The sequence below is a fragment of the Loxodonta africana genome, chromosome 3 (genome assembly GCF_030014295.1).
Source record: "Loxodonta africana isolate mLoxAfr1 chromosome 3, mLoxAfr1.hap2, whole genome shotgun sequence".
NCBI lineage: Eukaryota > Metazoa > Chordata > Mammalia > Proboscidea > Elephantidae > Loxodonta > Loxodonta africana.
This window is the reverse complement of record NC_087344.1, coordinates 200,788,083-200,813,536: the sequence shown is the minus strand read 5'-3', so window position 1 is coordinate 200,813,536 and position 25,454 is coordinate 200,788,083. Positions and strand designations below refer to the sequence as shown.

At 41.1% G+C, this 25,454-nt stretch overlaps 1 pseudogene; it reads right to left on the bottom strand.

Moving 5' to 3' along the window:
• Nucleotides 1–682: 682 nt before the first annotated feature.
• LOC135230566 (tigger transposable element-derived protein 1-like) lies at nt 683–2,464 on the bottom strand (annotated as a pseudogene).
• Between the last annotated feature and the right edge of the window lie 22,990 nt (nt 2,465–25,454).

Genomic DNA, 25,454 nt, shown 5'->3' with positions numbered 1-25,454 from the left:
TCAACCTGGGAGGACTTTGTAGCCCATGACAGAGATTTAGTATGTTGTTCTTTGAGTGATTTGGAACTCATTGAATGGTTTTGATCAGGTGACTGATGTGAAGCAGAAAAAACAAAGGTGGAAGAAAGAACAGTTTAAAAGCTATTGCCATAATCCATATGAGGGATACTGGTAGTTTGGACTAAGGTGATAGCAAAGGAGACAGTGAGAAGAAGTTAGTTCTGGGTATATTTTGAAGGTCAAACCAACAGGATTTGCTGATAGATTAGATGTGGGGTATGAGAGAGAGAATGGGAAACCAAGGGTGACTCTAAGGGTGTTGTTCTGAGCCACTTGGTGCCATTTACTGAGTGGGAAGACATCGGAAGGAGTATGTTTGGAGGACGAAGACATCAAGAACACAGTTTTGGATATATTAAATTGGAGATGGCCATATAAATATTCAAGTAGAGATGGCAGGTTGGCAGGAACAAGCATTCCCCAGAGATATTGCAGGTTTGGTTCCAGGCCACTGCAATAAAGAGAATATCACAATAAAACTAGTCACACAAGTTTTTTTGTTTCCTAGTGCATAGAAAAATTATATTTACACTATACTGTAGTAAATTAAGTGTGTAATATCATTGTGTCTAAAAAAACAATGTACATACCTTAATTAAAAAATACGTTATTGCTAAAAAAGCTAATTATCACCTGAGCCTTCAGCAAGTCATAATCTTTTTGCTGGTGGAGGGTCTTGCCTCAGTGTTGATGGTTGCTTACTGACCAGGTTGGTTGTTGTTGAAGGTTGGGGTGGCTGTGGAAATTTCTTAAAATAAGATAGCAATGAAGTTTGCCCCATCAGTTGACTCTTCCGTTTATGAAAGATTTCTCTGTAGTATGCAATGCTGTTTGATAGCATTTTATCCACAGTAAAACTTCTTTTAAAATTGGAGGCAGTCCTCTCAAACCCTGCTGCTGCTGTATCAACTAAGTTTATATAATATTCTAAATCCTTTGTTGTCATTTCAACAATGTTTACGGCATCTTCACCGGGAGTAGACTCCATCTTAAGAAACCACTTTCCTTGCTCATCCTTAAGAAGCAGCTCCTCATCTGTTAAAGTTTTATCATAAGATTGCAGCAATTCAGTCACATCTTCAGGCTCTACTTATAATTCTAGTTTCCTTGCTATTTCTGCCGCGCCTGCAGTTACTTCCTCCACGGAAATCTTGAACCCCTCAAAGTCATCTACGGGGGTTGGAATCAACTTCTTCCAAACTCCTCTTAACATTGATATTTTGACCCCTCCCATGAATCACAAATGTTCTTAATCACAAATTCACCACCTATAATGGCGAATGCTTTTCAGAAGGTTTTCAATTTACTTTGCCCAGATCCATCAGAGGAATTGCTACCTACAGCAACGATAGCCTTACGAAATCTATTTCTTAAATAAGACTTGAAAGTTGAAATTACTCCTTGATCTATGGGCTGCAGAATGGATGTTATGTTAGCAGGCATGTAAACAACATTAATCCCCTTGTGCCTCTCCATCAGAACTCTTGGGTGACCAGGTGCACTGCCAATAAGCAGTGATATTTTGAGAGAAATCTTTTTTTCTGAGCAGTAGGTCTCAACAGTGGGCTTAAAATATTCAGTAAACCATGTTGTAAACAGATGTGCTGTCATCCAGGCTTTGTTCTTCCATTTATAGAGCGTAGGCAGAGTAGATTTAGCATAATTCTTAAGGGCCCTAGGGTGTTCAGAATGGTAAATGAGCACTGGCTTCAACTTAAAGTCACCAGCTGCATTAGCCTCTAACAAAAGAGTCGGCATGTCCTTTGAAGTTTTGAAGCCAGGCATTGACTTCTCCTCTCTAGCTACGAAAGTCCTAGATGACATCTTCCAGTATAAAGCTATTTTGTCTACACTGAAAATCTGTTGTTCAGTGTAGCCCCCTTCACTAATTACCTTAGCTAGATCTTCTGGGTAACTCGCTGCAGGTTCTGTATCAGCACTCGTTGCTTCATCTTGCACTTTTATGTTACGGAGACTGCTTTATTTCTTAAACCTCACGAACCAACCTCTGCTAGCTTCAAGCTTTTCTTCTGCAGCTTACTAACCTCTCTCAGCCTTTATAAAATTGAAGAGAGTTAGGAACTTGCCCTGGATTAGGCTTTGGCTCCAGGGAATGTTGTGGCTGGTTTGATCTTCTATCCAGATCACTAAAACTTTCTGCATGTCAGTAGTAAGGCTGTTTCACTTTCTTAGATCATTCATGTGTTTGCTACAGTAACAATTTTAATTTCCTTCAGGAAATTTTCCTTTGTCTTCACAACTTGGCTAACTGGTGGAAGAGGCCTACCTCTCAACCTATCTCGGCTTTCTGCACACCTTCCTTAATAAGCTTAATCATTTCTAGCTTTTGATAGAAAGTGAGAGACCTGTGACTCTTCCTTTCACTTGAACACTTAGAGGCCATGGTAGGGTTATTAACTGGCCTAATTTCAATATTGTCATGTCTCAGGGAAGAGGGAGGCCAGAAGAGAGGGAGAGAGATGGGGAACTGCTGGTCAATTATCAATTAAGATCACCGTCTTATGTGGGTGCGGTTCATGGCACCCCAAAATGATTATAATAGTAACATCAATGATCATTGATCACAGACCACCATAACAGCTATAATAGTAATGAAAAAGTTTGACACATTGTAGGAATTACCAAAATGTGACACAGAGATACAAAGTGAGCACATGCTGTTGGGAAAATGGCACTGATAGATTGCTCAATGCGGGGTTGCCACAAACCTTCAATTTATAAAAAATGCAGTATCTGCAAAGGACAGCAAAGTGAAGCGCAATAAAACAAGGTATGCCTGTATATATATATATAAGTTTGTTGATGAGATGAAAATGTGGGACTGGAGATATAAATTTAAGGAGAATTAGCTTATGTTGTTGTTATTAGCTGCTTTCAAGTCAGCCCCCAGCTCCTAGTGAGGCTAAGTTCAATGTAACAAAACACTGCTTGTTCCTGTGCCACTACATGATTCATTGCACATTGGACTGTTGTGATCCATAGGGCTTTCACTGATTAATTTTCTGAAGCAGATTGCCCGGTCTTTCTTCCTAGATTTAGTCTATGGAAGATTTAAATCAATGGGACTGGGACAATTAAATCTACTTTGGGTGATTGTGGCTAGAAAAGAAAAGGCGCCTAAGGATTGAGCCCTGGACCATTCTAACAATTAGAACTCAGGAAGAGGGGAAGACCTAGCGATGGAGACTCAAGAGAGTAGCCTAAAGGTAAGATGAAGAAAGGAAAATCTATCGTAGAAGCCAATTGAAGAAAATTTTTCATAAGTTTATGCTGAACTGTGTCAATTGCTTCTTGTAATAAAATAAATAAAGACTGAGAATTGACCAGTGGAATTGAAATATGGTAGTCACTGGTAACCTTGACAAGTACGGTTTCTATGGAGTGGATTCAATGTATAATGGGACTAAGAAAGTGGAGACAACAGGTATGGGCAATTCTTTTGAAGTGTTTGGTTGTAAGGGGGAGCAGGGAAGAGAGGTAGTAACAGGAGGTAGATACGTGATCAAAGGAGAATTTCTTTTTCTTTTCTTTTTTTAAATATTTACCTGCTGATAGCATGATTCAGTTGAGAATGAAAAATTAATGATGCAGAAAAGAAAGGAAATAATGACAGCAGGTGAGGCAGGATCTAATATAGGGCATAGGTGGAAAGTTTGGCTTTAGAGAAAAATCAGCCACACAGCCAGTGCAGGGCAATGAGGTTTTCATTTTATATGACCTTTCTGGTCATGATTTTGTAAGTTCCACAAAATAATTGAATGGGACTCTACAAATAAGATGCCAGTGATCCACCAAGGGGATTGGTCAGTTTTGCCATCCCATTAGGCTTAAAAAAACTCAGTCCCACAGTTTGAGAGGGGACTCAACCTGGCTCCTGGCTCTCAAAAGAGCCAGGAGCAGAGCATATTTTTGGACCCAGGGTCCCTGTGCTGAGAACCTCCAAGGCCCAGGAGACATAGAGAGCTGTAACACTGGAGCCAGCACAAGATGGTGAGAACCAGGAGACCTGTACGGTTGCAGTGGGCTCACGGACTCACGGAGTAAGAGATCCGAGCACTGTCAGGCAGAAGGTCTGCTGGTGGAGTAGGGTGCCTCCAGGCATGTATTGGTGGCAGCAAGACCGATCCAAGGCCTGGTGGCTGCAGGCCCAAGCAAGACCTGGTGGCAGAGGCCAAGAAGAAACAGTCCTGATTGAAGAACTGTATCCTGAGTTGTTCCTGTTACTTCCAAGTTGATCCTGATCCTGAATTGTAACCTGTTACTTCCCTAATAAGCCCTATAACCCTGAGCATGATCTGTGTCTTAGGCTGGGTTCTCTAGAGAAGCAGCAAAGCATATAAATATATATATATAGAGAGAGAGAGAGAGAGATTTATATCAAGGGAACAGCTCACTTGATTGTAGAGGCTGGAACATCCCAAGTCTGTAGACTGGGATAGAGGTTTCTCCTGATTCATGTAACTGCAGGAACCTGTGAATCCAAGATTGGCAGGTCAGGGAACAGGACTCTTGCTCACAGGCTGTGCAGACAGACAAATCCCAAGATCAGCAGGTAAGCTGCTACCTCTAGCCCCAAGAACAGGAGGACAGATGAACAAGAGACAGCTGCAGGATACAGAACAAGCCAAAAAACCTTGGCAACGAGAGTAGGAAGGAAGTAGGCAGTGGAAGGTGGAGAGATGAAGGTTGAGGGAGTGGCAGTAAGCCACCACAGGCCCCACCCCCACTGGTACCACTCAGCAGATTCCGTCACGGGGGTGATCACATATCAGAGTTCAACAGGGAAGTGATCACAACATTACACAACTGCCGAAACACTGGGAATCATGGCCCAGCCAAGGTGACACACAATCTTAACCGTCACAGTCTGCGAGTTCTGTGTGACCATTGCAATGAATTATTGAACCCAGCAGAGAATGGAGAGTGCCATGGAGGGCCGGCTGGTGTGAGAACCGGTAAAAAGGTGGAAGAGTGGAGGTATGCCTGACCTCCACCACATGGGGATCAGCTTTGGGCTGATGCTGATCTTGATTTTCATCTCTCCTCCTGAAGTTAGGTGAGATCTGATGCCACTGTTTTACATCCAGTAATGAAGGTGGGATTTAAATCAAGCCAAGTGGTGGTGCAAATGGGTAAGCACTCAACTATTAGCCAAAAGTTTGGCAGTTTGAACCCATCCAGAGATTCCTTGGAAGACAGAGCCAGTGATCTGCTTCTGAAAGGTCACAGCCTTTAAAACCCTATGGAGCAGTTCTATTCTGGACACTTGGGGTCACCGTGAGTTGGAATTGACTCCACGGAAACTAACAACAACAAAAAATATGACTATAGAGCCTATAATTATAACCACTATGCTAAACTGCCTAAGATCACTGCTTAAACTATTGTTAAGCAGTGGAACCCCCACGTGTCTGTCAGTTTGTCTTACTGTGGGGGCTTGCGTGTTGCTGTGATGCTGGAAGCTATGCCACTGGTATTCAGATACCAGCAGGGTTACCCATAGAGGGCAGATTTCAGCTGAGCTTCCAGACTCAGACACTCTAGGAAGAAGGACCCGGCAGTCTACTTCTGAAAAGCATTAGCCAGTGAAAACCTTATGAATAGCAGTGGAACATTGTCTGATATAGTGCTGGAAGATGAGCCCCCCAGATTGGAAGGCACTCAAAAGATGACTGGGGAAAAGCTGCCTCCTCAAAGTAGAGTCAACATTAATGACGTGGATGGAGTAAAGCTTTCGGGACCTTCATTTGCTGATGTGTACAACTCAAAATGAGAAGAAACAACTGCAAACATCAGTTAATAATCGGAACCTGGAATGTATGAAGTATGAACCTAAGAAACTTGGAAATCATCAAAAATGATATGGAACGCATAAACATTCATATCCTAGGCATTGGTGAGCTGAAATGGACTGGTACTGGCCATTTTGAATCAATCATATAGTCTACTATGCTGGGAATGACAACTAGAAGAGGAATGGTGTTGCATTCATCATCAAAAAGAACATTTCAAGATCTATCCTGAAGTACAATGCTGTCAGTGATAGGATAATATCCATACGCCTACGAGGAAGACCAGTTAATACGAATATTTTTCAAATTTATGTACCAACCGCTAGGGCCAAAGATGAAGAAACAAGATTTTTATCAGCTGCTGCAGTCTGAAATTGATCAAACATGCAGTCGAGATGCATTGATAATTACTGGAGATTGGAATGTGAAAGTTGGAAACGAAGAAGAAGGATCAGTAGTTGCAAAATATGGCCTTGGTGATAGAAACAGTGCCGGAGATCAAATGATAAGAATTTTGCAAGACCAACGACTTCTTCATTGCAAATACCTTCTTTCACCAACGTAAAAGGTGACTATACACATGGACTCGCCAGATGGAACACACAGAAATCAAATTGACTGAATCTGTGGAAAGAGACGATGGATATCGTCAGTCAGAACAAGGCCAGGGGACGACTATGGAACAGACAGACCATCAATTGCTCATATGCATGTTTGAGCTGAAACTAAAGAAAATCAGAGCAAGTCCACGAGAGCCAAAATATGACCTTGAGTATATCCCGCCTGAATTTAGAGACCATCTGAAGAATAGATTTGATGCATTGAACACTAGTGACCAAAGACCAGATGAGTTGTGGAATGACATCAAGAACATCACCCAGGAAGAAAGCAAGAGGTCACTGAAAAGTCAGGAAAGAAAAAAAAGACCAAGATGGATATCAGAGGAGACTCTGAAACTTGCTCTTGAATGTCAGGCGCTAAAGCGAAAGGAAGAATTGAGGAAGTAAAAGAACTGAAGATTTCAAAAGACGGTTCGAGAAGACAAAGTAAAGTATAATGACATGTGCAAAGATGTAGAGATGGAAAACCAAAAGGGAAGAACACGTTCGGCGTTTCTCAAGCTGAAAGAACTGAAGAAAAAATTCAAGCCTCAAGTTGCAATAGTGAAGGATTCTATGGGGAAAATATTAAATGATGCAAGAAGCATCAAAAGAAAATGGAAGGAATACACAGTCATTAAAGCAAAAAAAAATTAGTCGATGTTCAACCATTTCAGAAGGTGGCATATGATCAGGAACCAATGGTACTGAAGGAAGAAGTCCAAGCTGCTCTGAAGGCATTGGTGAAAAACAAGGCTCCAGGAATTGATGGGATATCAATTGAGATGTTTCAACAAACAGATGCAGCGCTGAAGGTGGTTACTCATCTATGCCAAGAAATATGGAAGACAGCTTCCTGGCCAACTGACTGGAAGAGATCTATGTTTATGCCTATTCCCAAGAAAGGTGACCCAACCAAATGTGGAAATTATAGAACAATAGGTCACACGCAAGCAAAATTTTCCTGAAGATCATTCAAAAACGGCTGTAGCAGTATATCAATGGGTAACTGCCAGAAATTCAGGCCGGTTTCAGAAGAGGACCTGGAACCAGGGATATTATTGCTGATGTCAGATGGATCCTGGCTGAAAGCAGAGAATACCCAAAGGATGTTTACCTGTGTTTTATTGACTATGCAAAGGCATTTGACTGTGTGGATCATAACGAATTATGGATAACACTGCGAAGAATGGGAATTCCAGAACACTCAATTGTGCTCATGCGGAACCTTTACATAGATCAAGAGGCAGTTGTTCGGACAGAACAAGGGGATACTGATTGGTTGAAAGTCAGGAAAGGTGTGCGTCAGGGTTGTATTCTTTCACCATACCTATTTAATCTGTATGCTGAGCAAATAATATGAGAAGCTGGACTATATGAAGAAGAACAAGGCAGCAGGATTGGAGGAAGACTCATTAACAACCTGCATTATGCAGATGACGCTACCTTGCTTGCTGAAAGTGAAGAGGACTTGAAGCACCTACTAATGAAGATCAAAGACCACAGCCTTCAGTATGGATTGCACCTTACTATAAAGGAAACAAAAATCCTCACAACTGGACCAATGAGCAACATCATGATAAATGGAGAAAAGATTGAAGTTGTCAAGGGTTTCATTTTACTTGGATCCACAATCAACAGCCATGGAAGCAGCAGTCAAGAAATCAAAAGACGCATTGCATTGGGTAAATCTGCTGCAAAGGACCTCTTTAAAGTGTTGAAGAGCAAAGAAGTCACTTTGAAGACTAAGGTGTGCCTGACCCAAGCCATGATATTTTCAATCGCGTCATATGCATTTGAAAGCTGGACAATGAATAAGGAAGACCGAAGAAGAATTGATGCCATTGAATTGTGGTGTTGGTGAAGAATATTGAATATACCATGAACTGCCAAAAGAACGAACAGATCTGTCTTGGAAGAAGTACAACCCGAATGCTCCTTGGAAGCAAGGATGGCGAGACTGTGTCGTACATACTTTGGACATGTTGTCAGGAGGGATCAGTCCCTGGAGAAGGACATCATGCTTGGCAGAGTGCAGGGTCAGCAGAAAAGAGGAAGACCCTCAATGAGGTGGAATGACACAGTGGCTGCAACAATGAGCTCAAGCATAGCAACGATTGTGAGGATGGCTGATGACCGGGCAGTGTTTCGTTCTGTTGTGCATAGGGTTGCTATGAGTCAGACTGACTCGATGGCACCTAACAACAACAACAACAAGCGGTGAAAATCTTTTTGAATGAAATCTTGTAACTCATATATAACAGATAAATCATGGTGGTAAGGATAGGTAAGAGATGAGTGAAGACCAGGATCCTACTAGCTCTGTTCCTCCTCACCCCCCAAAAACCTTTCAAGCAGCTTCTCAGAAATCTAAGGCCCTAGGGAAGATAGTCTGAGAAAGCTCTGGCCTAAATAATCTTTTTATCCTTATGCTGTATGAGTCTAAAATTGTGCCACTGGATGATCTTTAAATCTTCTACGTGTCTAGGACACTATGGGTGCCTGTGTTCTCCACCTCTGTGACAGTAGCCACAATGGAGTGGAGGGAAGAAACGGTAACTTTCGCCTTCTGTGAATCCCGGCTCCCTGTACCCTCCACCTCAGAAACAACAAGACAAACAAAACAAAAAGACCCCCACAAACCTAGCAAGTCATTTGCCAAACAAGGTATCTTCAGGGCGATGGCAATCTTGTTAACAGTTTAGGCTTGTCTGCGTGAACATCTGTTTTAATGGCACATCTGTATGGGTGTAGTACTTAGCAAGATGACCTAGGCTTTGTCTTAGAGAATTTAATGGGTTTTTTCCTTTCTGTTTTTTTTTAAAGCCCTTTGCCTACACAATTAGTCAGTTGAAAGTGAAATCATTCTGCTTGGCCCTGAAACAAGGGATCAATAACCGATAGGCAATGCTCTGTGCAGGATCCCAGATAGCAGCCACAGCTAATGAAGCAGTGGATAAGTGATTTCTCCAGTGTCTGAGCTCTGACGCCAGGAAGAAGCACAGGAATTCTGCCCAAGGGCCTCTGTGTCAGAGGGGAGGAAGGAGGGCAGCCCCCAGCTGAGACAGATGCAGCTTTAGAGCCAGGTGTGGGGGAGGGCTGCACAGCCACCTGCAAACTAGGAGAGCATCAGAGCCTACAAGGGGTATAAAGATGATGGCTAAATCTCTAGCGAGAAATTCAATTTTCTTGGTCATTTTTTCATACATTTACTCATTCAATGAACACTTACTGAGCATCTATAATGTGCGAAGCATCTTGTTAGATACTGGGAATACAAATATAAACATTACATAGGACGTGCTCCCAAGAAGTAAAAAGGCTAGTGGGTCATATGGAAAAGACACTGAACTTCGTAATTATAAAACATTGGGGCACTTCCAATGATGGAGTTGTGTACATGGGTTCTCATCCTAAATTTTAATTTTCCTTACATTAATACCTAAATGGCAAGCAAAAAGAATATATCTCTGGCTCAGTAACAACTCTTTCCAAGTCTGTGACATATAGGAGGTGCCATGATGTGTTGCTGGAATTGATCTTAGAAAGCACCTTTCGTTGAATTGTTTTCACATGTGTTATTTCATGATTTCCTCACGATAACCCTTCAAGATAGATAGGACTATTACCTATTATTATCTCATATTCTGACTTGGGGTAATACCACATCAAAGATACTTATCAACTGATTTCCATTATGGTGTAAGTAACTAATGAGTGCATGCTGTAGCTACCCCAGAAGTCTATGCATTTTAACATGGGCAATATCCTGCCTCAGAGGACTAGCTCCCATCTGAATTTCACAGAAGGCATCAATCATAGGCGGATTTTTTTTTTAGGGGTGTTGGAGGAGTTCCTGACATCCCTCAAGTTATACCACGAAGTCCAACTGCGCATGACAATACTTAATAGGCTTATTTTTCACAAAAAGTTTCACAAGGATACCTGAGAATTGGAATCCCTCCTTGCCTTTAATACGTGGTTATACAAATTTTACCTATGAGAACTCAGGATAAGCCACCGCTCCAAGGTCAAACAGCTCAGAAATAACTGAGCTAGGATTCAAAACAAGATTGGTTTTTCTCCAAGGATGATGCTGTCTTTCTAATCTGGATAAAAGCTGATTATATCAATGCTGGGGATTAGATTGTGCTGAGACTTAGGGCTTGACTACCACATCATGAAAAATCCCTTAACGGCTATGATGTGAACTGGGAAAACAACCAAAAGTCACCAATGAGAAGCTAGCTCCTTCTGGTGATGCTGTGCCCCAAGGTCTAGCATTGGGATATAGCACACTGTTAACAGCATTACCTCTAGAGCCAGGGAACCCAAGGGCAAACACAGGCTCTGCTGCCTAATAGCTGATAACCTTGTGAGAATTATTTTACTTCTCTGTGCTACAGTTTTCTCACAACCACCCATCTGAAAACCTTATGAATCACAACAGTATATTGTTTGACATAGTGCTGGAAGATGAGTACCCTAGGCTGGGTGGCACTCAAAATACACAGTGAACTTGAGCATACCAACAGTCATGAAGATGGTACAGGACCAAGAAATGTTTTGTTCTGCTGTACATGGAGTCTCCATGAGTCGGTGCTGACTTGAAGACAACGACAACAGCAATAATTTTCTCAATTGTAAATGCAGATAAGAAGAGTACACCTTTCACAAAGAGTTATTGGGAGAATAAAATTATGTAATACACATAAAATGCTTAGAATAGTGCTTTGGACAGAGTAGATGCTATGTAAGTAAGGGTTAACCAAACCAAACCAGTTGCTGTCAATTCCGACTCAGAGCGACCCTATAGGACAGAATAAAACTGCCTCATAGGTTTTCCAAGGAGCATGTGGTAGATTCGAACTGCTGACCTTTTGGTTAACAGTCAAACTCTTAATCTCTACGCCACCAGTTTCCACATGTAAAGGTTAGCTACTACTATTATTCTTATCTTCTTGCACCTTCTACCCTTCCATCTACCAACATCCACCACAAATATTCTAAGAAAGTGTTTAAGGTCATGTATTCTGAAAATAGCCAAGCGTCACAGATAGATACACAGATGCCAGGCTGTGTCTTTGCCCTGGGTTTCTGACGCCAGACAGCAATAGGCAGAAACGCAGGAGGCACCCTAGTTGCCTCTATTCACACCCCTTGTTACACAACCAGAAACAGGCTACGGTGGCAAACTGTTTTGAGTGGCTTCCACTACTCAGTGTCCTTTAGGAGATGCCCTTGCCTCTTGGTACTGGTGGCTTCAAGATGACATCAAATAAGTCATCTAAAATTTTATTTTGTCCCATATAATCTTGTGATTTCTTAGGCATAGACAAGTTCCCCTGCTCTCCTGTCACTTCCCTATCTCAGCCTTCACAGCTCATGCTGTTTTCAGAGGAAGGAAGGAAACCTACTTATAATTGCCTACAGACCAGGCATTGTTCCAGGTACTTGACATACATAATCTCTCTACAAGTTATAACAACGGTATGAAGGAGAAACTATTATCCCAGCTTTACTGCAAGGAAATGGAAGCTCAGGTTATGCAGTGGCCCCCAGGACACAGAGCAAGTAAGCTGCTAAGCTGCGACTTGAAATGAGACTGGTCTGACTCCAAGTATGAGACTCTCATTCTACTTTTATGGACAAAACCTTTTGTTACAGAAGTGGAGCTGAAACTGAAAATGCAGAGAGGTAAGAGTGATACATGTTCGTATCAGGGGGCAGGACTGATGTCAGGCTTTTCTCTGAGAACAGGTAAAGGGAAGGATAAACGGGAGTGTATGTAAGGCAGTAAGTACCATAAAGGAGGTCAGTAGGGGAGAGAAGAAAGAAGGGAGGGAAAGAGCGTGAAGAGGTGTATTGGTCTTCTATTGCTTCTATAACAATTTATCACAAATTTAGTGGCTTAACCAAACCAAAAAAAAAACAAACCGATTGCCATCCAGTTGATCTTGACTCATAGCTACCCTATAGGACAGAGTAGAACTGCCCCATAGGGTTTCCAAGGCTGTAAATCTTTTACAGAAGCAAACTGCCACATCTTTCTCCTGTGGAGTGGCTGGTAAGTTCGAATTCCCGACCTTTTGGTTAGCAATCGAGCGCTTTAACCACTACACCACCAGGGCTTCAGTAGCTTAAGCAACACAAATTTATTATCTTATGTTTCTTTTGGTCAGAAGTCTGACATGGGCTGCACAAGGCTAAAATTAGGTTGTTGGCAGGGCTTCGTTCCTTTCTGTAGGCTCTAGGGGAGAATCTGTTTCCTTACTCATTCAGATGTCAGTAGAGCTCGCTTCTGTGGGGCTGTAGGTCTGAGGTCTCAGTTTCGTTGTTGGCTGTCAGCGTGGGCTACCCTGGGCTCCAAGAGTCCTCTCTCCTGTCCTTGTACATAGTCTCTGCACCTCAGAACCAGCAATGAGGCGCTGAGTCTTTTTTATGCTGCCATCTTCCAACTCACTCTTCTGCATTCTGCTGTGCCATTTCTCTGACCCAGCCTGGAAAGGTTCTCTGCTTTTAAGGGCTCATGTGATAAGATTGGGCCCACCACAATAGTCCAGGATACTGTCACTATCCCAAGGCCGGCACCCTTAATTTCATCTTCAAAGTCCTCTTTGCCACATAACATAACTTATTCACGGGTTCTGGGGGCAGGGGCATGAACATCTTTGGGGGTCATTATTCTGCCTACCAAAAGTTGGAAGTCTTGGGGTCACCACAAACCTGGTCTACATCACAGATTTGTCATGAGCCTCCTGGTCATGGGCAACATAGCTTTGTTAATTCCACCACATTGTTCTCTGGAATGGATCTGAAAGGTTAAGATGAGACTAAGAGAAAGGGAAGCTCTGAGCTGCTAACAGAGCCTGACCTATCTCCAAAGGGTTTTTGGCCTACCAGCCTTCCAGTGTCCCTTTAAAGCAATTTGTAGTCTGTTATCGTGTATCATTAACCCAATTAGTGTAATTGCACCCAATTACGTAATCAGTGTAAATACATGAAGAATCCCATAATTAGACGATGTAATTAGGTAATTAATAGATGACGTGGGGGAAATCCATAGAAAACATTCTGAAATGGACATGGTGCCTGCATGAAGCAGGCAATTCGCTAACTTTGGTATCTCAGCCAACTCCCTCTGTTCAGGAAGAGAGATTCACAAATTCATTAGAACCCAAACCATAAAATTCTTGTTCTAAAGACTCCTGCTATCTTGTATCATGTGCTTTTATAAATATATAAATATATGGCCAAGTTTTCTTTCCATGTTGCTCCTGGGAGAGAAACTTCTCCCACAGAGCTGAGTAAGATGAAAAAACCTGGTCCAAATCAGCCAGATTTGACGCAGCCTGTAGGTAGAATGAGGACTGTTATTAAGGCCACTTATGTATGAGCAAAATAACCAGACTGCAACAGGGTCAGAGTCGGACTGCTTAGTCGACAGGCTGACCAGCTGATTCAAATTGAGGCAAACTCAGTCTGAATGTCAGCGCGTTCTGCTCTTGTAGACCCTGCAACTCTTGGGAGCTCAACGGAGAAAGAGAGTCTAAGGGCTCTGGCAATGTGATCTCCAAGTATATCCACAGTTTATCTACTTCTTTTTGCTCCTATGGCCAACACTCTAGGTCCAGTCACTGACATCTCTCACTCGACCTACAGCAGCATCCTCCTAACTGAACTCATGCACCCAGCCACATCCCTCCTCCAATTCTACACGCCTCAAGCAACTAGTCTTTACCCAAAAAAACCCAGTGCCGTCGAGTCAGAGTAGTCTTCAGAAAGTGCAAATAAGATAACTTCAAACCACTGCTTGCAAATTTTTAATGGAGAAACTCCACATCTTTAACAATGTCCTATGAGATCTGGCCTCTGTCTACTTCTCAAGCTTTTCTTGCGTCCTCCCTGCCACGCTTTCCCACCAAGCCACGTTGGCCTTCTTCCATGTTCTCAAATGCATTAAGCCCTTACCTGTTCCAGGGCTTTCTCATAAGCTTTTCCCTTAGCTTGCAACATATTGCCCCTTGCCTTTTACTGGCTAAATCCATTCATCCTCCAAGATTCTAGTTTCTTAGAGAAGCCTTCTGTGACCCCTTAATTTAAAACATTTCTTCACTACTGTCTCTTATAACACATTATGCCTTTTCTTCCTGGCATTTATCAAAATCTGTAATTCCACACTTATTACCTACAATACTATTTTATGATCTGTTTTACTGACTACGTTTTAAATTTCACAAACAGCCATGTTTGCTTTGTTTATTGCTGAATCTCCCCAGTGTCTGGCGCATAGTAGGAATTTGATAAACGCTTGTGGAATGAATACTGTGGTGAAAATGGGAGCTCTGAGAACCAACAAGAAGTTTTCATATCAGCGGCAGGCACCAGTCAATAGAGTGAGAAGCTGGAATGGGAGCATAGGCTCCACAGACTCTAACACTTAAATGGCAACAGCATGGAGCCCACAATCCATTGGGTGATGATCACTGCCTCCTCTTCATAACTGCAACCACAAAGATTTGTTGTTTAAATGCACTCCCTAAAGAACAGTGTCTTGGTCCTCTTCTTGATACAAGTGCCTGACCCATGCCATTATCTTATCAATCATCTCATATACATGCAAACTGAATAATCAAATGGAAGACAGAAGAAGAATTGATGCATTCGAACTGTGGTATTGGTGAAGAATATTGAATACACTGTGAACTGCCAAAAGAATGAACAATCAGTCTTAGAAGAAATACTACCAGAATATTCTTTAGTAGCGAGGATGGTGAGACTTTGACTCACTTACTTGGGACGCATCATCAGAAAAAACCAATCACTAGAAACAGATATGATGTTTAGTAAAGAAGAGGGCCAATGAAAACAAAGGAAATGTTCCATGAGTTGGACCAACACAATAGTCTCAACGATGGACTCAAACATATCCACGATAGTGAAACAGGCACAGGACAAGGCAGCGTTTTGTTCTGTAACTCATAAGGTCACTATGATTTGAAACTGACGGGATAGCAAGTGACAACAACAAAGAAGAGTGCCTGAAAAGAGAAGTTAGCTTCTCCTTCCCTTTGCTAATTTGGTAATATGGTCTAAATTAGTAAATTTGCTACATTATGGCCATCAGGTAGCCCTGGTGGCGCAGTAGCTAAGAGTTTGGCTGCTAACCAAAAGGTCAGCAGTTTGAATTCACCAGCTGCTCCTTGGAAACCCTATGGGGCAGTTCTACTCTGTCCTACAGGGTTGCTATGAGTCAGAATGGGCTTGATGGCAATGGGTGTGTGGTGAGGGTCTTCTCTGAGTCAGTTTATAAAGAGTCAGATGCTAGCCAATAGCTCCCATGGAACCTGTGTTTGGGTGCTGAACCTTTTAGAAGGCCTATTAGGACCATTAGGAGAACAATCTACCTTCTCTTAATTTACAGTCTGATCAGGCTTTGTCTTTTTCTCTCTCTCTGTTTTTTTTTTTTTTGTTTGTTTGTTTGTTGAGTCTAGCCTTCTCTTTACAAAGAAACCTATGCAACCTCTGGTGTTGACGAAATGCAGACATATCATTAAATTGGTTTTCCACTTCTGCCTTGCAATACACAGTCTAAAGAAAGATAGTGGGGAGGTTGAGATAATGTACACATCTGGTGATGTAACTCAGGAACAAATTAAAATCTCCATTATGAGGAAATGAAAGGGTTAAAAAAAAAGGGAACAGATGTTCTTTAAGGAAAGGGTATTCAAGTCACATAAATTGGTCAGCTTCCATGTTTCCAAAAGACAGAAGCTAAACTGAACATGTCATTAAGAGTGGCAACAGGTCAAATTTTCACTTTTCATTAGCTGGATGCTACTGCATTTATAGTCATTTTTGTAATACATCCTTGATTGTTCTGTAATAACTTTACTCATTTATTCATTTGTTTACTCTTTCATAAATATTTATTTAACACATGCTACTTTCTTAGACCGTCCATCAGTTTGTTGTACTGTAGTGGCTTGATGCTGGAAGCTATGCCATCGGTATTTCAAGTACCAGCAGGATTACTCGTGGTGGACAGGTTTCAGCGGAACTTCCAGAATAAGACTAACCAGGAAGAAAGGCCTAGTAATGTAGTGCCAAAACTTAACCAAAGAAAACCTTATGAATCACAACAGAAGACTGTCTGACTCACTTGCTTTGGGCATGTTATCAGGAGGGATCAATCACTGGAGGAGGACCTGATGTTTGATGAAGTAGAGGGCCAGCTAGGGCAAGGGAGACCCTGGGTGCAATGGATTGGTACAATAGCCATGACGATGGACTCTAACATGCCAGTGGTCATGAGGATGATACATGACCGGGCAATGTTTTGTTCTGTTGTATATAAGATCCCCGTGAGTCAGAGTCAACAATATCTCTCTGTCTGTCTGTCTATCTATCTATCATCTACCATATTCTATCTGTTAGGAGCTTTGCTAGTCACTGGAAATGCACAAGTTCTTCTTCCTAGCAACCTGGCTTCTCCCCAAAAAACCATATCTCAAGGTCAGCCCTTGAAGAGCGTGAGTAACCAAGACCATTTTTAGGAAGACAGATGACTACTTCTGGTTTATAACCTGTGCCAGAGGATACAGATGATAAATCTACTGGATTTGTATGACCAGAACAAACACCATCCCCTCCAACATAGGACTTACGCTATAGTTGACAAAGGAGAATACTAAACAATTCTAGTCAAGTGTGATGAGTCTTATGCTACAGGAAGCACGTGGTGCTACAATAACACATCTTAGGGGGACCAAACCTAGTCTAGGGCCTCAGAGAAGTCTTCCTGGAAAAATCAGCATTCAAGCTGAGCTTTATAAGAAGGGTCTTGTCATTAGGTGCTGTTGTGTCAGTTCTGACTCATAGTGGTCTATGTACAACAGAACAAAACACTGTCCAGTCCTGCGCCATCACCATGATCACTATGCTTGAGCCCATTGTTGCAGCCACTGTGTCAATCTATCACTTTGAGGGTCTTCCTCTTTTTCGTTGACCCTCGACTTTACCGAGCATGATGCACTTCTCCAGGGAAAAGTTTCTCCTGGTGACTTGACCAAAGTAAGTGAGACAAAGTCTCGCCATCCTTGCTTCTATGGAGCACTCTGGCTGTACCTCTTCTAAGACAAATTTGTTCATTCTTCTGGAAGTCCATGGTATATTCAATAATCTCTGTCAACATCATAATTCAAAGGCATCAATTAGTGTACCTTAGTTCTCAAGGTGACATCTTTATTTTTTGACACTTTAAAGAGGTCTTTTACAGCATATTTGTCCAATACAGTACATTATTTGATTTCTTGACTGGTGCTTCCATGGGTGTTGATTGTGGACCCAAGTAAAATGAAATCTTTGACAACATCAATGTTTTCTCCATTTATCATGATGTTGCTTATTGGTCTCGTTGTGAGGATTTTTGTTTTGTTTATGTTGAAGTGTAATTCATACCAAAAGCTATAGTTTTTGATATTCATCAGGAAGTGCTTCAAGTCCTTTTCACTTTCAGCAAACAAGGATGTGTCATCTGCATATTATAGATTGTTAATGAGTTTTCTGCCAATCTTGATGCTGCATTCTTTTTCATATAGTGAAGAACCAATGGTATTGAAGGAAGAAGTCCAAGTGGCACTGAAGGCATTGGGTCAAAACAAGGGTCCAGGGATTGATGGAATACCCATTGAAATGTTTCAACAAATGGATGCAGCCAGCACTGGAGAAGCTCACTTGTCTATGCCAAGAAACTAAGAAGGCAACTACCTGGCCAACTTACAGGAAGATATCTGTAATTGTGCTCATTCCAAAGAAAGGTGATCCAACAAAATGTGGAAATTATTAAACAATATCATTAATATCACATGCAAGTAAAGTTTTGCTGAAGGTAATTCAAAAACAGTTGGAACAGTATATTGACAAGGAATTGCCAGAAATTCAAGCTGGATTCAGAAGAGGACATGGTATGAGGGATATCATTGCTCATGTCAGATGGATCTTGGCTAAAAGCAAAGAAAACTAGAATGATGTTTACCTGTGTTTTATTGACTACACAAAGGCATTTGACTGTATGAATCATAACAAATTACGAATAACATTGTGATGAATGGGAATTCCAGAACACTTAATTGTGATCATGGTGAGCTTGTACATAGACAAAGAAGCAGTCCTTCAGACAGAACGAGGGGATGCTTTGAGGCTTAAAACCAGGAAAGGTGTATGTCAGGATTGCATCCTTTCATCATACTTATTCATTCTAAAGGGTTGCTATAAGGCAGAATCAACTTGATGGCAACGGGGTTTTTTTTTTTTCAATCTGTATGCTGAGCAAATAATCTAAGAAGCTGGGTTATATGAAGAAGTAGGTAGCATCATGACTGGTGGAAGACTGCCCATGGAAGCAGCAGTCAAGAAATCAAACTACATATTGGATCGGGCAAATCTGCTGCAAAAGACTTCTTCAAAGTGTTGAAAAGCAAAGATGTCACCTTGAGGACTAAGATGAGCCTGACCCAAGCCATGATATTTCCAATCCCCTCGTATGCATGTGAAAACTGGACAATGAATAAGGAAGACCAAAGAATTGATGCCTTCAAATTATAGTGTTGGAGAAGAATACTGCATATACCATGGACTTTTAGAAGAATGAACAAATCTGTCTTGGAGGAAGTACAGCCAGAGTGCTTCTTAGAAGTGAGGATGATGAGCCTTCGTCTTATCATGTCCCTGGAGAAGGACATCATGCTGGCTTGGTAAGGTAGAGGGTAAGCAAAAAAGAGGAAGACTTTCTACAAGGTGGATTGACACAGTGCCTGCAACAATGGGCTCAAGCATAGTAACAATTGTGAGGATGGTACAGGACTGGGCAAGGTTTAGTTCTGTTGTACATGGGATCACTATGAGTCAGAAAAAACTCAACGGCACCTAATAACAACAGCTTCTTGCATTATTTAATCAGCATACAGATTGAATACATATGTTGAAAGGATACACCTCTGATGCACACATTTCCTGATTTTAAACTAGGCAATATCCTCTTGTTCTTTATGAATGACTGCCTCTTGGTCTATGTACAGATTCCACATGGGCACAATTAAGTGTTCTGTCAGTTATCATTCTTCACAATATTATCCATAATTTGCTACGATCCACACAGTCAAATATATTTGCATGGCCAATAAAACACAGGTAAACATCTTTCTGGTATTACTTGCTCTCAGCCAAGATCCACCTGACATCAGCAATGATATCCCTCATTCCATGTCCTCTTCTTGAATTTCTGGCAGTTCCCTGTTGATATACTGCTACAACTGTTTTTGAATTATCTTAGGTATAATTTTACTTTTGTGTGATATTAATAATATTGTTTGATAATGTCCACATTATATTGGACATTATCCACATATATTGTACCCATTGCGCTGGAATGGGTACAAATATGGATGTCTTCCAGTCAGTTGTCCATATTGATGAATGAGCACTTCCATCATTGCATCCATTTTTTGACACAGCTCAATTAGTATTCTGTCAATTCCTGGAGCTTTATTGTTTACCAGTGCCTTTAGTGCAGGTTGGACTTCTTCCTTCAGTACCATAGGTTCTTGATCATATGCTGCCTCCTGAAATGGTTAAACGTGGACCAATTCTTTTTGGTACAATGACTGTGTGTTCCTTCCATCTTCTTTGGATGCTTCCTGCGTTGTTTAATATTTTCCCAGGAGAATCCTTCAATATTGTAACTTGAGGCTTAAATTTTTTCTTCACTTCTTTTGGCTTGAAAAATGCAGAGCTTATTCTTCCCTCTTGCTTTTCTATTTCCAGTTCTTTGCACATTTCATTATAATACTTTGTCTTCTGAAGCTGCCCTTTGGAATATTCTCTTCAGCTGTTTTACTTCATCATTTCTTCTGCTTGCTTTAGCTCTTCTACGTTCAAGAGCAACTTTCAGAATCTGTTCTGACATCCATTTTTTTCTTTTCTTTCTTTCCTATCCTTTCAATGACCTTTACTTTCTTAGTGTAGGATGTCCTTAATGTCATCACACAACTCATCTGGTCTTTAGTCATTACTTTTCAATACGTCAAATCTATCCTTGAGATGGTCCCTAAATTCAGGTGGGATATACTCAAGGCTGTATTCTGGCTCTCTTGACTTGATTTAATTTTCTTCAGCTTCCACTTGAATTTGCATAGTAGCAATTGAGGATCTGTTCCGCAGTCAACCCCTGGTCTTGTTCTGACTGATGATATTGAGCTTCTCATTGTCTCTTTCCACAGAAGTAGTCAATTTAATTTCTGTGTATTCCATTTGAGGGGGTCCTTTTACACGTATAGTCACCGTTTATGTTGTTGAAAAAAGGTATTTATGACGAACAGTTTATTGGTCTTTCAAAACTATCATGCAATCTCTGGCATTGTTTCTATCACCAAGGCCAAATTTTCCATCTACTGGCTCTTTTTCTTTGTTTCCAACTTTCACATCCCAATCACCAGCAAATCAATGCATCTCGATGCAGGTTTGTTCAATTTCATACTGTAGGAGTTGGAAAAATCTTCAATTTCTTCATTTTTTTTTTTGGCATTAGTGGTTGGTGTGTAAATTTGAGCAATAGTTTTATTAACTAGTCTTCCTTGTAGGTGTATGGATGTTATCCTATCACTGACAGCATTGTACTTCAGGATAGACCTTGAAATGTTCATTTTGACAATGAACGTGACACCATTCCTCTTCAATTTGTCATTTCTGGCATAGTAGACTATATGATTGTCCAATTCAAAATGGCCAATACCAGTCCGTTTCAGCTCACTAATGCCTAGGATATCGATCTTCAAGAGATCCATTTCATTTTTGATGATTTCCATTTTTTTTTTAGATTCATACTTTGTATATTCCATGTCCCAAATATTAATGGATATTTGCAGCTGTTTATTCTCCTTTTGAATCATGCCACATCAACAAATGAAGCTTTGCTCCATCCATGTCATTAAGGTCAATTCTACTTGGAGGAGTCAGCTCTCCCTCAGTCATAATATGAGTGTCTTTTCAACACGAAGGGTTTATCTTCTGGCACTATATCAAACAATGTTCTGCTGTTGAATAAAGGTTTTCACTGGCCAATTTTTTTAGAAGTAGATTGCCAGGTCCTTCTTCCTAGTCTGTCTTAGTCTAGAAGCTCAACTGAAACCTGTCCACCATGGGTGACCCTGCGGGTATTTGAAATACCAGTGGCATAGCTTCCAGAATCACAGCAATACGCAAGATACCACAGTAGGACAGACTGACAGACAAGAAGTGTAGGACTTAGTATAGTAAAACAAAACAAAACAACCCAGTAAGTGGCTGCATATAATGATGGTGATTATACATATTTGGCAGCGGTGGCGAATGTATGTGAAGTGGTAGTGATGCAGGCATAGGAAGACATGCTTAAAGACCTGGAGGGGAAAGGCCACCTGACATATTCATTGGACTGAATGGAATATGACTGGATTGTAAATTTCTAAGGAGAGATTGGCTTTCCTTTCTCATCCCCAAAAGGAGGGAGCTCCTTGAGGGCAAGTGAGCTAGTTTTTATTTTATACAAATAAAATATTTTATATATTTTACAAATAAAAATGTTTTGTATTTTATACAAGTAAAAATATTTTATATCATCTGGTATAAAATTAGGTATATAATTTTGATTAATTAAACACCAGTTGGACCTAATTTTTCCCTTTATTGGCATTTCATTCGTGTCAGCATTTACAGAAATATATTGAGGAAGCTTTATCGTAAGTATCTAAGTGACCTGAAGCTATTCTGAAGGATTCTTTAAATAATGTGAATTATAAAGGATGGTGCTGTCAAAAATTTCAAATGAGTATTATGGAAGGAAGCTTGTTAGAGTCTGTCTTCTTCCTATCAACCTGTCTTCTCCCTGCAAATCCATATCTCTGGGTCAGTCCCCAAGGGCTGGAGTAACCAGCACCGTTTTCAGGGAGATAGATGGCCACATCTGGGTTTATTGCTTGCGCCAACTGGACACAGATAGTATGTTTTGGATCGGGCTGACCAACCTGCACTGTGTGAGGCAGCATCAAAGACTCCAGTGGGAGGCCAGCAGGCACATTTATTGATCGTAAATAATGTCTCAATATCCTATAGTAGGTCATAAATCAAAGAGATTTCAAAATATCTTTTCTTTCTGGTTTGTTCCAATGGGCTGTGTTCTGGCTTGGAACTTTTTTTTTTTTAGGGTTAGTGTATGACCTGGCCCTCCTGCCTGCTGCAGATCAAATTCTTTTATTAACCTCTGGTTCCATAGGGTCTGGAGAGCTTGTTGTAAACATCCCTGGCTCTGTGTACATTTCACTGGAGTAGCCAAAGAGTAAAGTCTTCATACTCTGCCCTCTGTCTGTACTCAGTAAATATCCTGGTGGTTATTTGATGGACTGCACTATTGCCTGCAAGTAAATTGTTTCCCTTAGTTTTATGATAAAGCATTACATAGATTTATAGAGCCAGAGGGATATTATAGTTCAGTAAATCCCATTCCCCTTTTTGATAGAGGAAGAAACTGAGGCAGGAGGTAGAACTTTATTTACTTGAACTCATCTAAGCCTTTTGGGAGGAAGGGTGACTACCTGATTGGGAATTTGGAAGAAGAAATTAGTCTTGTTTGGTTTGTCTCCTCCTGAGTAGGTGTATTCTGGTTGACTCTCCCACCATGGAGTAGGTATCCTGGGATAAATTTTACCTGTAGGAGGTAAAGAAGAGAACTGAAGTTGTTCATCTACCTGTGACTTGAAGGCTGAGTTTAACTTTGGGATTAAATATTGGGCAGTTCATTGTTGCTGTGGACCAAGCCATGTCCTCCAATTTAGCCTTTTACAAAGTTGATGTTTTGATTTCCATCTAACTCCTATATCTATTTTTTCTTGGTGCCAAACTCAGAAGAGGAAGAAGGATCTTATTTACTCGATGCTCCTACAACTCCCAAAAGTGACTCTTGATATTGCTGATAACATTGATCTCTATAAATTATCATCATCGACTTGGCTTCTGCCCCCAAACCTATCCTTACTTCTGACTCTAACTCAGCCATCACATTATTGGAGTGGGGGTTGCGATAAAGGCAGCTCCCTTCTGGAGAGATTTGATGGCTCTCTAAAGGCCCAATTGCATTCCTGATCCTCTAGAGTTCCTAAAATTTTACCCTTGGTGATTCAGTCGTTTAAGTTCCATCTTTGTTTTCACTAAGAGCTCTCTTCTAATGCAGATATCTTCTCTGGCATCTTTACATAGGCTGAGTATCACAGAGGAAGAAACTTGGTTTTTGAATTCAGGCAGACTGCATTTCAAATTTAAATATCAAGTTGCTCACCTAAAAATGGGAATGTATCAGCCAAAATAGGTCAGGCTATTCTACAATAATATGGAGATCAGTGGTTAAGATCTTGGCTGCTCACTAAAAGGTGGGCAGTTTGAAATCACCAATTCTCCGTGGAAACCATGTGGGGCTTTCGACTCTGTCTTATAGGGTGGCTATGAGTTGAAATTGACTCTATGACAATGGTTGTTTTTCTTTTTAATTTTCTTAGTCTGCATTAAAAGCAACTCTAACATCTTCACGTCTTAACAAAGTAAAGATTTATTTCTTGTTCATACAAAGCCTGTGGTCAGTCCAGGCAATTCTCCAGGGCAACCATCCTCTATGGTGTATTATTGTGTAGCTATGTTATCTGGAAGAAGTGATCCCCTGGGTCATTATGGTCGGGGAAGAAGGAACAGTAGAGTTAAGCACTGGCTATTAAATACGAAAGCGAGATATGTCACTTCTGCTACATGTCATTGTCTATAACTAGTTACACGACTTTGCCTAACTTCTGGGGGATGAGGAACTTTGCCTCTGTGTTCTAGGAACTAGAAGAGAATCAGATATCAGTGAAAATTGTTAATACCACAGGGAATAATTGTTGTTGTTAGGTGCTGTCGAGTCGGTTCCGAATCATAGCAACCCTATGAACAACCGAATGAAACACTGTTGTAAGAATTAAATGGGATAATATAAGTACAATTAATGAAACCTGGTGGGGGCCCCACAAATGCTAGTACCCTAAAGTTTAGGTATCAGGCAAGGGTTGAACCAGAGACTGAAAGGCCACATTGGAAGTTCTGGGGAACTAGAAAGGGTAGCACAAATGACCTGGGTGCCCATGTATTTTATAGGTGTAAAAGAATAAGTTAATCTCCACTCTGTCCTTTCTTCTCAATTCCAAGTAGCTCCTATAGGTGGTATAGACGTAAATGCTATATGCTTACCATTGCACACATGCATAAGCTTACTCACCCTCATTAACTGGTACAAAGGGGAGGGCAACAAACTGTTTGCCCTCTATGTCTAGCCCCGTCCTCATTGTATCACGTACGTTTTCTTACCTAATCCTTCCAACACCTCTGTAAAAAAAAATGGTATTTACCCTCATTTTGCAGATGAGAAAGGCAAATTTACAGATGTTAATTCATCTTCCCATATTTCCACAGCTAGTAAGAGTGGAGCTGGGTTTCACCCCAGGTTTGTCTGACTCCAACACTTTTAATCTTCCTACCAGCCCAAGCTACCTCTTTCCACTATGCCACCCTTGGCATGGTGCCTGACATACACCAGTTACTATTTGTTGATGGGAAGTTGCACAGTCTAACTTCTGATCTCAGTTCTGGAAGGAGCACACTTCTTAGTTCCATCTAGGACTACTTTAACAGGAGGTGGCCGTGGATAGGTTTGATCTGATGAGAAAATATGATTAGTTCATGGGACTCATTCTCAAGTGTTTAGCATGTATGTTGGAGTCCTGGTGGCACAGTGGTTAAGGGCTTGGCTGCTCACCAAAAGTTCAGCAGTTCAAATCCACCAGTTGCTCCTTGTAAACCCTGTGGGGGCAGTTCTATTCTGTCCTATAGGGTTGATATGAGTTGGGATCAACTCCACGGCAATGGT